Source organism: Trachypithecus francoisi, unplaced genomic scaffold (genome assembly GCF_009764315.1).
Source record: "Trachypithecus francoisi isolate TF-2019V2 unplaced genomic scaffold, Tfra_2.0 Lachesis_group3, whole genome shotgun sequence".
Lineage (NCBI taxonomy): Eukaryota > Metazoa > Chordata > Mammalia > Primates > Cercopithecidae > Trachypithecus > Trachypithecus francoisi.
The window spans coordinates 88,976,241-88,990,840 of NW_022681468.1; the positions used below are offsets into that span (position 1 = coordinate 88,976,241).

Below are 14,600 nucleotides of genomic sequence, written 5' to 3' on the forward strand. Positions count from 1 at the left end.
AGTCTGTGAATCCCGATACTAATAACTTGGCAATTCAGTTTAGGTCCTCTTCAGAAAGTCAGTTAGCTCAAGGCAATCACATTCTTCCCAGGCCTCTTAAGAAATACTCTAACCCCAGAAAAGGCCCTTCTTTCTGGTATCAGGAGCCATGGACCACAAACACAAATCCAACAGAATTTCAGCCATTTACCTCCCAAATCATCCTCTCCCTGAAGTTCTAACTAGAGCAGGAAAAAATAATGAAAACACCACCTGCAGTCATGAATCCTCCAGTTTCCTGGCCAAGATTTCATATTCCCTTCAAGATACCTCCCAAAGAGGACATGACAAGGGAGGGGTACACAAGGTACTACAGGTACCGATAAGGTTCTATTTCTTTTATACATACATTTTTTCAGAGACGGAGTTTCTCTCGTCACCAAGGCTGGAGTGCAATGATGTAATCTCGGCCCACTGCAACCTCTGCCTCCTGGGTTCAAGTGATTCTCCCACCTCAGCCTCCCAAGAAGCTGGGATTACAGGTGCCCACCACCATGCCTGGCTACTTTTTGTATTTTTAGTAGAGATGGGGTTTCACCAAGTTGGCGAGGCTGGTCTCGAATTCCAGACCTCAGGTGATCTGCCTGCCTTGGTCTCCCAAAATGCTAGGATTACAGGCGTGAGCCACCATGCCCAGCCAAAGGTTCTATTTCTTAAGTCTGATGTTGGGCATATGGACATATGATTTAATGTTTTAAAAAAGAAAAATACCGTCCTGTTTTTGTGTGTGTGTTTTGTTTTTTGTTTTAGGCCTGCGTGCTTCATTCATTCTCCCATATGAATCCGTAAAGTAGTAGCCATTAGCAGCGACAAGCCAGTTGACAACCACAACAGTTTCTATGATAACAAAAGTAAGAGAAAATACTGACATTAGGGTAATTTCAAGAAAGTTCAATCATAAGATATATCCCCAAGCAAAAATATACACACAAAAAGCTAAGTAAGAAGCTTTTAGAAAACTACTACCATCCTTAGAGTAAGTACAACAAAGTATTCTTTTACATCTTTGTTTTTTTCATCAAAATGCCTCATATAGCCATAGGTTTTAAACCATTACATCTTGTCTAGATTCCATATTAGATTTAACATTTTTTCTAGATTCTATTGTTATTCCTTTGTAACCTTTATTTTTAGTATCTTAAAAATACTTTATTAAATGTAACACATACATTCAAAAAAGTATATAAAATATACCTTACGGTATATCTTAACAAGTTATTGTAAATTATTTGCCCATGTAACTACCAACCTGGTCCAGAAATATATTCCAGCCAGTATCCAAGAAGCCCACAGATGTACCTTTCAGTTCACACCTCCCTACCTCTCACCTAGATGGACTCCTTACCCTAACCTCTATGTAATCACCTCTTTGTTCTTGATAGTTTTACTGCCCAAGTATGAACCCAGAAATAAGTGTTTCTCAGTTTTCTTTTCATTTTTGTCCCCCTAAGAAGACTTCTTAGAAGTTTCCTCCCTAATTCTACCCCCATGCCCCATTGAATTTTAACACCACAGATATATTGTATGTCGGTTTATATTCCATGGCCCTTTGGAGGGTAGCAGACCATTATAATAGCTAAGATTTTCTTTTACTCTAAGGACCAATTTTCACTCCACTGCAGGTGATATTGCCTCCACTAAGAATGTATGCCCTAACCAACATCAGTTTTGCCTATTTTTGAACTCTATATAGAAGAAATTGTACAAAATAGGTTTTGGGGGTCTGGTCTCTTTTGCTTAACACAATGTTCAAGGTTCGCCCATCTTGTCCCACATAGCTATAAGCCATTTTATGAATACCACAATTCTTCATTTTCTTGGAATGAACACTTGGGTTATTTTCTGTTTGGGGCTATTATAAATGATGCTGCTCTGAACATTCCTGTATCTCCTGGCGCCTATATACTCATTTCTTGTGGAGTATATATTCACAAGATTCCTGAACCATAGTGTATGAGTATCTTCCACTCTACCAAATTGTTTTCTAAAACACTTGTACAAATATACACCCCCATTAGAAAAATATAGAGTCCTGTAACAATTTTCTTAACTTAAAATATAAGTTAAGCAAAATATCTCCTATGCCTTCTTTTTCTTTTAAGATCTGAAGATCACTGTGCAAAGGACTATCAGGGTCAACCCTAAGAATCACAAAACAAAAAACAGTTCAAACAAAAAGAGAATTTTTTTTTCAACTAACTCAAAAATGAACTAATCTGAAAGCTAAAATAGAGCACCTAAGGTAAAATCCAGAAAGAGAAGATCTTAAGCTGCTCTATATCCTCAGGAAAAATAGAGGTCATTATAGCTTCCAGCTCCTTTAGAATAAATGTCCAAAAGAGATCATAATAGCCTAAATCTAATCTAATAAGGGCGTTCAGAGTTTGCAGTCATTCTAAAGGAAAACAGTCACATGTATATAATTTTCTCAAGAATTTAAAAGAAGTTTAATATGCTTTCCTAGACTTGTATTATTAGCCAAGGGATTCAAGGAGAACAATTTCCCATGGATGGAACTATGAAAAGTTAAATCACTGTGTGATAAAGCCACACTGTGTGGTGGCTCATGCCTGTAATCCCAGTACCTGGGGAGGCCGAGGCAGGTGGATCACGAGGTCAGGAGATCGAGACCATCCTGGCTAACACGGTGAAACCTCGTCTCTTCCAAAAAAAATACAAAAAAATTAGCCGGGTGTGGTGCGGGCACCTGTAGTCCCAGCTACTTGGGAGGCTAAAGCAGGAGAAGGAGCTTGCAGTGAGCCGAGATCCCGCCACTGCACTCCAGCCTGGGCGACAGAGCAAGACTCCATCTCAAAAAAAAGAAAAAAAGAAAAGTTAAATCACTAAAAAATCAGTATTTTTGTACAACTGTCCTATATATACACGTACAATATGATGCCCACCCCTCACTTCCCCCACTTTTTGTTTTGTTTTGTTTTAAGAGACAGGGTGCCTCGCTCTGTCACCCACACTGGAATATAATGGTGCAATCACAGCTTGTTGCAGCCTTGACTTCTCCAAGCTCAAAAGATCTTCTTGCCTCAGCATCCCACCACCCCAGTGGCTGGGACTACAAGTGTACTACACCTATATATTTTTAAAGTAATACATAACTACCTCTACAATAAGAGTTGATTATGTGGCTTTCAAAACTGGGGGAAAAATCATAAAAATCAACTTGGCAATCATTCTCTGTATAATGAAATATATTACTCTTATTTACTTTCTAAGCAGTATTGCTCAAGCTTTTTGCCAGAAGATAAAAATCATGTAAGAGTTCACTCTATCAGGAAAATGACAAAAAAAATTCCGATGGACCTATAAAAACAATTTCTTTAAATCCAAAAAACAAGTAAACTCATCCTATCTTACCCCCTACATCTTCTGGAACTTGATTGCCTTTGAATTTTACAAAATAAAGCTAGTAAACATTTCCATTTTTGCCCAGTTTTAAGAAATGACACTTATAATCTGACAACAGAAAAGAGCAAAAGAACAATAAGAAGAGCAGGGTTTTAGAGATCCTTAGCTGTCTTATAATTCTGTGATCTGTATATGTCCCTGAGCTCTTTCATAAGTCTATCTGAAGCTTGCACTGACCTAGACATTGCAGCCTGAAACACAAAAGCCACTGTTTACCAGGGTCTACTGAGCCAACTAATTTAAAGATTTAAGGTATTTCAACCTGATCTAAAAGATTACAGTAGCCAGGCGTGGTGGCTCACACCTGCAATCCCAGCAGTTTGGGAGGCCGAGGAGGGTGGTTCGCTTGAGGCCAGGAGTTTGCAACCAGCCTGGCCGACAAGATGAAACCCCATCTCTACTTAAAAAATACAAAAGTTAGCCAGGCATGGTTGCACAAGCCTATAGTCCCAGCTACTCAGGAGGCTGAGGCAAGAGAATCACTTGAACCTGGGAGGTGGACATAGCAATGAGCTGAGATGGCACCACTGCACTCTGGCCTGGGCCATAGAGCAAGACTCCATCTCAAAAGAAAAAGAAAAAGATTACAATAAAAATTGACCACCACTCAACATTTTAAGAAGAAAAAAAAAGTCCAATTAAATGAAGCATTATGAAGTTTCAAGAGAATATAAAATTAGACACAAGTCTGGTTCATTTCCTATTTCTTATCATCTGAAAAACTCCAGCAAACATGTTCAGACCACCATGTACTCCATGATAGCACAGAATTCAGTATGAGTCAATTCCAAACCCCAGCGATTTTTGAAAATACTAGAAGACACTCAAGGTGACACATTACTAACTAAAAGAGACTTCCATTCATAAGACTACAAGCAAGAATATTACACAGATGGTCTAGTTCACACATGAAGACACTGAGAAACATGTGTGCCTACGCGCAACTGGTTTCAGTTTTTCAGTGCAGGATCTTCTCCAAAGTTGAAAATACATCAATATCTTACCCTAAGACTAAATAGAAAGGGAACTACTTTTTGGTCATGTGAAACTAACGGTTTTAAAGACTGCACTACACTTTGAAAAAGAAAAAAAGTTAAGTTTACAAAGATATTACTTCCTAGCTATGTAATCATGAGCTCATTTCATACCTATAAAATATGAGAAGTTTCTCCTATCTCTAAAATATGAAGAGCACCTGTTTCACACAGCAGCTATGAAGACTAAATGAGAAGATATATAAAGTACTTAGCATAGTATCAGTCATGCAAAAGTGTTCAAGAATTTATACTTGAAGATAAATCGGAATAGATCACAAGACACAGAAAGTACAGTAACATTAATTCAAATGCTACAAACTTAGTTTTTTAAACAATCAAGATATGGAAATTTAACTAAATTTCTTTCCTCTATGAAAAATTACTAATTAAATATATAACTAAGATTGAAGGAGGGAGAGTAATCTATCCAGTTTCAACATCTGGCATCTATTTGCCTAACAATTCATTCCCTGTTTTGGAGAATCTGTACCCAAGACAAAGTAACTTGTCCTCGGATTTTGTGGAGTTGGTAAATGGCTCTAATACAAGGCAGGAAGCAGTAAGTGTTCAGACAATCATTTGATGTTTCCCTACTCTGACTGAGCTTTTTATGTGTATACACACATCATTCTTGTTTATTTTTCATAGCAGTCATCCAAAAGGTATGTACTATCTATCCATATTTTAGAGCTGAGCAAAGTGAAACCAAAAAATGTGTGTCACCAAACTCAGTGTTCCTTTCCCATCCTGCTGCTTCACATAAAAGAGATGTAAAGTCAAAAGAGAAGAATTACTTTTGATTTGGTCAGAGCAAGATGGACCAAAGTCAGCTTCATGAAGGAGAAATAATTTCAGTTGTGTTTTGTAGGACAGAATGAATTTGAATATACAGATGCCACAGAAGGAAGGTAAGCAAAGAAAACAACATAAACAGGCTGGAAAGGGGCATATACAGGGATCAGCAGGTGGTTCCAGGATGTGAAGAGAAGATGAACAGGGTAAAAAGTGGCTATTCATAGATGAGAAAGATAACCTTGGGCAACAAAACATATGACCATGGCTAGGCATGGTGGCTCATGCCTGTAATCCCAGCACTTTGGCAGGCCAAGGCAGGAGGATCACTGGAACTCAAGTGTTTAAGACCAGCATGATTAACATAGTGAGGCCTCATCTCTACTAAAAATCAAAAAAATTAGCTTGGTGTGGTGGCACATACCTATAGTCCGAGACACTTGGGAGGCTGAGGCAGGAGGATCACTGGAGCCTGGGGAATTAAGACTACAGTGAACTATGATTGTGCCACCACACTCTAGCCCAGGTGACAGAGCAAGCCCCTGTCTCAAAACCAATAAACATATGACTAAGGCAGGAATGGAGGAGGACAGCAGCTGAGATCGGCATGTTCATGAATTGCCTGGTATTAACTGTAATTACTTAACTAAAAAGTCCGGGCTCTAGCTATTTACACACACTTACACATTTAAATGGTCTTGCCTAATTTTCTCTAATATTGCCAAATTTTCTTTTTCAATTCCTTCATCCTCCAACTTTTTCCACTAATAGGCTCTTCTTTCATCTCATAGTGATCTAAGTCTTCTATATCCTGCAAAAAGAAGAAAAATGTTAGCTTATTCAACCTATTTTTCTTCAGCAGTTTCTTATGCCAAAAGTTAAATTATTCTTGACTCAATGGGGGACAGGAAACAGAATATATCTATCCTATGGGGAGAGAGAAAAAGCCCCCACATTCCATTCAAGAGGCTCCCACCTTTTATCTCATATTTTATTTAAAAGCTAGACTCTGGGTAAAGCAGATTTAAAAGCTTTACAAAGCCATAACTATTACGAAATAAGCCATCATTTATTTACTTCTTTAATTTTTATTTACTTTTTAAAAATAGGTCTCACTCTGCCACCCAGGCGGGAGTATAGTGCGGTGATCTCTGCTCACTGCAAACTCTGCCTCCCAGGTTCAAGTGATTCTCATGCCTCAGTCTCCTGAGTAGCTGGGATTCATACACCACCACACCCAGCTAATCTGTTTACATTTTTAGTAGAGACAGGGTTTTACCATGTTGGCCAGGCTGCTCTCAAACTTCTGACCTCAAGTGATCCACCTATCTCGGTCTCCCAAAGTGCTGGTATTATCGGCATGAGCCACCACGCCTGGACAAGCCATCTTTTAAATCTCCTCTGAAGAGGAACCTTTGAGACAGTTTAGCAGCAGGTGTCATGAACTTTAACTGTTCATAGTTTGTTCCAGAAACTCGAGTCCTAGAATTGTATTCCAAGACACTAGTCAAGATGTAAACACAAATTTAGGCATAAGGATACCTACTTCAACCTTGCTACCACAAAAATAAACACAAAATATGCATGAGCAAAAATAGCAAAACAGTTAACTCAATTCCATGAAATATTAACAGGCCACTGAAATATCAACACAGCATAATTTCTCCTGTACTAAAAAACTTTGAAATGAAAAATGGAGTACACAAAGGAATAGAAAGAATTTCAATTATGCTGAAATATGCACAGGAAAAGACCAGAAGAACTTATATTGAAATGTTAATTTCAATTAATTTTAGTTGTTATCTCTGGAGATATTTGGTGCTTTCCCCTAATTGCAGTTTATGGTTTTATGTAGTAAGCACCTATTGATGTTAATAACTAAAAAATGAGTTAGAAAAAAAATTTGATTTCAGGTGCTCGGGAGGCTGAAATAGAAGGCTCGTTTGGGCCCAGGAATTTGAGGCTGCAATAAACTATGATCATGCCACTGCACTCCAGCCTGGGTGACAGGGACCCTATCTCAAAAAATAATAATAATTTCAAAAGAATTTGAATGATACCCCCCAGAACAACATCTTTATTCACATCATTCTGCTCCCTCCCTTTCCATACTATCTGTTTTTACATATATACAAATATATGCAGAATTTTTAAAACCCCAACTTTTTTCAGTTACTTTATTTTTCTACTTCAATTGCCAATATCTCTAAAGGAGTAGTTTATATTCGTCTTGGTTTTTTTTTTTTTTTTTGAGACGGAGTTTCGCTCTGTCACCCAGGCTGGAGTGCAGTGGCCGGATCTCAGCTCACTGCAAGCTCCGCCTCCCGGGTTCACGCCATTCTCCTGCCTCAGCCTCCCAAGTAGCTGGGACTACAGGCGCCCGCCAACTCGCCCGGCTAGTTTTTTTGTATTTTTTAGTAGAGACGGGGTTTCGCCGTGTTAGGTAGGGTGGTCTCGATCTCCTGACCTTGCGATCCACCTGTCTCGGCCTCCCAAAGTGCTGGGATTACAGGCTTGAGCCACCGCGCCCGCCGATTTTTTTTTTTTCCAAGCCAGCTAATTCTCTGATTTCTAGACCAGGTTACTGACTACCTTCACTCAAACTCTGCCCATTACTCCATACTTCACGGAGCTCCCTTCTCCCAGTGTGCACCTTTCAGCCCTGATCTTCCATCCTATGCTTGTCTTCCTCACAATGCTCACAAATGCTGTTGGCCTGTATTTCCTCCTATACCTTCAACCTCAGTCGTGTTCCCATCCACAAAACTTCTCCACCTAAGTATTAGCACATCGCAAACAGAATTCAACATATCTTTGTAAAGCAACATCCTCAGCACACTATTCCCTGCTTAAGGCCTTCCTAACAATAACAACACCAAATAGAAACATGCCTGTCTCAAATTCAAGACTTTTAACCACCTGCCTTTTCTGGCCAATCTTGCTTTCCATGACTTCAACACATCAACCTTCCTTCTCAAAAGAAAGGCATCCAATGCACCCAAACACAGCATGTCCAAGATTGTTCTGGGCCTATTCCCACGTTATTTTAGGAGCCTAGAATATCTGCTTTTCACCGGTCCTAATCTGACACCTCTGAAGTCCAGTCTCTTACCTTTCTAGATTTCCCTCAAAGTTGTGGTCCCTTGTTTATTATCTTGTGAGGGGGAAAATGAAAGGGTACATGATCTTTATACAATGGCTGCCTGACCCACGGAAAAGGTTTAATGTTTTCATGCAGCTTATTCCACCTCAGCTAAACTGCATAAAAACATTAAAACAAACTCCCATTCTAACTGGACGATTTTAAGAAGTATTTTACCTCCAGACTCATAAAACAAGCCTACAGCCAGGTACAGTGGCATATACCTGCAATCCCAGCATTTTGGGAGGCCGAGGTGGTGGATCACTTGAGGCCAGGAGTTCAAAACCAGCCTGGGCAATAGAACGAAACTCAAACTACAAAAAAAAAAGAACATTAGCTGGACGTGGGGCACCTGCCTGTAGTACCAGCTACTCAGGAGGATTGCTTGAACCCAGGAGTTCAAGGTTGCAGTGAGCCGTGACCACGCTACTGCATTCCAGCCTGGGTGACAGTGAGATCCTGTTTCAAAAAAAAAAAACGAAAACCAGCCTACAACACTACTTCTTCAGTTCTGGATAACTCTAAAGTATATTTTAAATTAATAATTTCCAAACCAAGAAAATGAAAGCCTAAATTAATTATAAGACCCCAAACAGAAAAAAATCTTTTAAAACTATCAAGACCATAAAATTCACATACCTTCTATTTGGTCAACGCAGAGATATAGATCTTTGTTCTGAAGTCTCAATTTAAATGCAAAGCTTCAGAGTCTGAAAACATCTAAAATTATACCCATAACTGACAACTGGCCTAGGCTCAATGTCTTTGGAATGTGCTGTACTAAATTTGCTACCGTTTGAATGTATTCCCTCCAAAATTCAGGTGTTTCTAATGTGATGATATTAAGAGGTAGGACCTTTAAGAGGTGATTAGGCCAAGAGGGCTCCTTCCTCCTTCATAGGATTAAGGCCCTTATGAATGAGGCTTCACACATTGGACTAGCTTGCTCTCCTGCCCTTCTGCCTTCTACCATGTGAGGATGCAACAAGAAGGCCCTCAGACACCCAATGTTGGTATTTTCATCTTGGACTTCCCAGTCTCCAGAACTGTTAGAAAATAAATGTCTGTTTTTTATAAATTACCCTGTCTCTGATATTCTATTATAGCAGCATGAAACAGACAAACAAAATCCCTTGATGATTTTTCAACAAGAGACAGTTTCACTACTTCTGGTGAGTAGTCCCTAACACGTTCTCAAATTCTCCTTTTATGCAAACATAATTTTTTAAACTTACGAGTTTCTCTGCCTAAAAATAACCAAATACAGGGTAAGGACTGATTAGTATTAAATATAAATAAACTTTGGTGCTAAAAGTTAAGAGCTTTTGTTTTCCAGGAAATCAAATCCAAAGAATTCAGATAAAGCAATTTGCTCAAAGGTGTCTCATAAGTTAGAGGTAAAGCCAGAGTTGAGAAATTATATTCCATTCCAAATACAATGTGCTTTCAATTATTCCACATTAATAGTAGTTTACAAAGGAGATTTAGAGAATTACTCAAACCAAAAATGATGACATTTATGAAATATCATTCTTATATAAAATACCTACTTCAGCCATCTCCTCTTTTTCCTCTTCCTCTTCATCTGAAGTCACTTCCTCTGTTGTCCCATTCTGAAATAGAGAAAGAATCTGCCAGGGCTACACAGGCTGAATATAGGCTGAGTCCATTAGAAGACTGGTGCCACAGCTTTAGTGACAAATTCTCAACCATCTGTCACTGCAGTGCTGCTATCAGCTTATTAAAATTAAATATTTATTTTTAAATCCAACTTTGACTTGACAACAACAGTTATCAGCTTTTAAAAATGGAACAAATAAAAGAATTAGGAATAAAGAAAAGCAATCAGTCAAATATAAAGCAAAACCAAAAAAATGTTAAAATATAATCTAATTTAAAATAAGAAAACATTTTACTTACATGGCTATGTGTATAAGATCAGTGGCTTATTTTGTTTAAAATAAATGTCACAAACTATCCATTCCTTAAAATAACTACCTTTTTAACTTTGAAAAGCCTGAATCATTATATAAATTCAATTGCCTGGAGTGCAGTGGCAGGATCTCCGGCTCACTGAAAACCTCTGCCTCCCGGGTTCAAGCGATTCTCCTGCCTCAGCCTCCCCAGTAGCTGGGACTACAGGCTCGTGCCACCACGCCCAGCTAATTTTTGTATTTTTAGTAGAGACAGAGTTTCACCATATTGGCCAGGATGGTCTCGATCTCTTGACCTCATCATCCGCCCACCTCGGCCTCCCAAAGTGCTGAGGAGAATCTGTTTTTAAAAAGCTCTCTGAGGTGATTCTGACATGCATCCAAGTCTGTAACCATCAGCCCAGTTACTATCCTTCACTTTATACATGACAAAGCTGAGCCCCCACCCCAAAAAGGGTAAATTAATCAAAACAAAAGTGAATTAGGCTTGATCTCCGCTCACTGCAACCTCCTGCCTCTGCCTCCCAAGTAGCTGGGATTAAGTCGCCTGCCACCATGCCCAGCTAATTTTTGTATATTTTAGTAGAGACGGGGTTTCCACCATGTTGGCCATGGCTGGTCTCAAACTCCTGACCTCAGGTGATCCGCCCGCCGCGGCCTCCCAAAGTGCTGGGATTACAGGTATGAGCCACTGCACTCGGCCAAAACACCGAAAATCTCAGAGGCCTTTCCCATTCCCCGCCTGGACTCAAACAAAGCTGGAGCCGCCCTGCCCCGCCCTGTCGCGGTCGTAGGAGCAGGCGGCTGACTGAGGGCGACCTTGGGTCCCGAGAGGGCTCTGGCTTCCGCAGGCTTCCAACTCCGGGCGCGGCGGCGGGGGCCAAGAGGATCCAGCAGCCCCTAAGCTAGCCCGGCGCGAGGAGCCGAGAGACGCGCCCTCCGCCTCCTCCCACCCAAACCTCGCGCAGTCCCGGGGCAGGGCCGGGCCAGTTGAGGGAGAAAGGGGTGGGGAACCGGGGCCTCTCCGGGGCAGGCTCCCCTTTGTCCCGGGACTCTGGGCGCCCCCTCTCCGCCCTCGGCCTGCCTCGCGAGGCCGCCGCCGGGCGCCTCACCGTGATGTTGCAGTGGAGCATGAGCGACGGCTGGGCTCCTGGTTCTTGTGGAAGATAGACGCCAGCAACTTCAGTTTGGCCTTGAATCCTGACACAGACATCTTCCCCTCATCTCCGCGGGGAGGGGCGCAGAAGGGGAGCCCTCCTCCGGAGCCGCTGTCATGGCCGCGACCACCTGGCGGGGCCGCCCGGCGGATCTCGCGACTCGGCCTCTCCCCGCCACCTCGACCCTCGTGGGAGCCGGCCGGAACATGGCAAGGGGCACGGAGGCCTTGGCGGGAGCTGTGTGGAGGCCTGGGGGGCTGCTCCATTACCGACTCCACAGACAGGAGGTGCGGCTCCTGTCAAGCCGCAGCTTAAAAGGGCAGCAGCACCACCGTCCCCGCTACCGCCTGGGAAAGGGCTGCCCCCACCCTGCCACCGTCCCCGTCACCCCTCACTCCTCACCCCTCAACCCGGCGCCCCCGCGCGCACCCGTTTCGGCGGGTACACGAGTCCAGAGCGTGCACTCGCTCCTGGCTGCCCCCTCCTCCCCTGGACCCAGCACCTTTCTGTGCGACCCATCTGATCCCTTCCTCACACTTGCAGAGTGGAGGCCCAGGGCGGCATAACCACAAACTCGTGTGGTGTGTGTGTGTGTGTGTGTGTGTGTGTGTGTGTGTCTCCCAAGGGTGTGTGAGTGGGTGGATGTGTCTCCCAAGGGAACAGAGCACTGCTGAGTTCAGGCTGATTATTAGTTCCTGGGCAAAATACAGTCACAAGAAGGCTATGTGCTGATTTGTCTTTTGTAGTGACATCATGTTGCTCATGTTTTATGTTTTTCAGAGTTCATTAGTTTATATTTGTTCTCAGATAATATCCAGCTGAATAAATTATGTAAGTAGAATACCCCCAAACTGAAAGTCACCTACATAAAATATAATGAAAAATATGTCACCCACTTAGAGTTGAAAATGTGCACACGTTAGTTTTGCGTAGCCAACACTGGATAATGGGTAAGGGCACGGGCACAGGATCCCGGGGCTAGACTGCCTGGGTTCAAGTTCCAACTTAGCCACTTGCTGGCTGTGAAATACTTGACAGCTTTAAGCCTCAGTTTCTTTCTTTTTTTTTTTTTTTACTTAATCCCAAATGTGATAGTAAGTCTCAGTTTCTTGATCTGAAAAACAGAAATTATTCAATGAGAGTCTATGTGAAAACTTTAAAGTTTTTAAAGCCGCTGCCTGACTCAGGAAAGTCCTCAGCTTTAGCCGTTATTAGCTAAGATTCTTATTGTGTTGGCTACACGTGCATTAATGAGGCAGGAAAACGATCAAGGATAACAACCAAGTATCCAAATTATCTCATCAGACCCAGAGAGATGCAATGTGTGCATGCTCATGTTTCAGCTCAGAGCTCTTTGTCTAGAAGGCTCTTGAACTCAGAGGCCAGGCACTATCAACTTGACCTGGCAGTGGAGTCATCACTTTTGTTGATCAATGAAATTGACATAATGCTCTTTTTTTTTTTTCTTTTGCACCAACCATGTGCCTAGAGCTGTGTCAAGAAGAGCATGCTTCAGTTGGCTGGAGTGAGCAATTCTTGTCTCCTGCTTCCCTTGTCTGAAAATGAGAAGAAAACTCATCTAGCCAGCCTCTCTAGGTTATCATGAGATCAAATACAAAAACTTCCTGGAAGAGAACCACCCAAATGAAAGCACTGTCCTTTGTCCAGACAGTCATGGCTGTGTGCCCGTGGGTGGGACCAAGTTCATCAACTTAGAGTGTGCTAGCATGCAGGCTACCAGGGAGGGGATGTTAAAGAGTTCTCTCTGTCTTAGCACCGGAAACCTCCATCAAGCCCCCTTTGCTGTGTCAGATTGCCCTAATAGAAACCCACCTCTTTGGCTTCATTCATTCATGACAATATCAGTTCTGGGGGTGAACATTAGAAACCTTGGTGACCTGCGAGAATGAAGTGTCCTACTGGGCCGGGGCCTGACGCTTTCCCAGGCTTCTCCCTCGTGGGTTCTGTTAAGGAGCTCAGCATACAGAAGGGTACACTTCAGCCCAAGCATTTCTCCCTAGTTACTAGTCAGGAAGTATCAGCTGTAAAAAGCACATCTCCCTTCCTCCCGCCTTCCTCCTATCCTTCCCTTCCTTTAATTTTTTTAAATTTCCATTTTTAACAAAGGCATATGAGCATCTGTTTTGGAGTTAAAACATTCTATAAGGCTTTTTAAAAACAATAGCAATCATCTGTCTTCCCATTTCCCTCTCCCTAGGGGCAAATCCATTCAACTCTTTCATCCGAATTTTTCCATATTTTCCTTTCTACCTCTAAGTCACTGCCTCTGCTGCTCCTCTTGATTTTTCTGGTGTCAGATACCACCTGTGGATTTCTCAGCTTAGCAGGTGAGCGGTTTAGCAGGAATGGGCATGGTCCTGTGCAATGTAGGATGCTTAGCAGCATCCACAGATACCAGCAGCACATGCGTGCACACACACGCACATATACATACAAACACACACACACACACAAAACTGCTCAGTTTTGCCCAATCATCCCATGCATTAATTTTCTGGGGCTGCCATAACAAAGTACCATAAACTGGACAGGTTAAACAGAAATGTACTGTCCCACTGTTCTGGATACTGGAAGTTCAAGATGAAGGTGGCAGCAGGATCGGTTCCTTCTAAGGCTGTGAGGGAAAGATCTGTTCCAGCCCCTCTCCTTGGCTTGTAGATGGCCATCTTCTCTGTCATCTCCCCTGTGTATATCTGTCTTTGTGTCCACATTTTATAAGGACACCAGCCACATTGAGTTAGGGCCCAATCTAATGATCTCAATGTGGTAACCTCTCTAAAGACCTTATCTCCAAATAAGGTCACACCTGAGGTACTGGGGTTTAGGACTCCAACATATCTTTTCTGAGGAGGACACTAATTCATAAAATATCATGCCCACTGGCTGCCACATAAGGCAGCTGGGGTGCCACATGTGTAATGTAGGGTCTTGCATACCCCCACCACACCATAGACACCCCTCCTTCCCACTCCCCAAATAGAGTTCAGACTGGGTTAGGTCAGCACACTCTTTACAACCAAGCCATGTAGTATAACACTCTTAAGTTTAACTTCTA

General features: G+C 42.1%; 1 long non-coding RNA gene across 2 annotated transcripts; it reads right to left on the reverse strand.

Moving 5' to 3' along the window:
* Positions 1–574: 574 nt before the first annotated feature.
* On the reverse strand, positions 575–11,619 carry LOC117070138. Of its 2 annotated transcripts, XR_004431777.1 has the most exons (4): positions 11,002–11,619; positions 9,984–10,046; positions 5,976–6,102; positions 3,569–3,653 (listed from the first exon to the last, which is right to left on the reverse strand). It is a non-coding gene; the product is annotated as an uncharacterized LOC117070138 (long non-coding RNA). The 2 variants fall into 2 exon arrangements; XR_004431778.1 differs by lacking the exons at positions 3,569–3,653; positions 5,976–6,102 and adding an exon at positions 575–876.
* Positions 11,620–14,600: the final 2,981 nt, after the last annotated feature.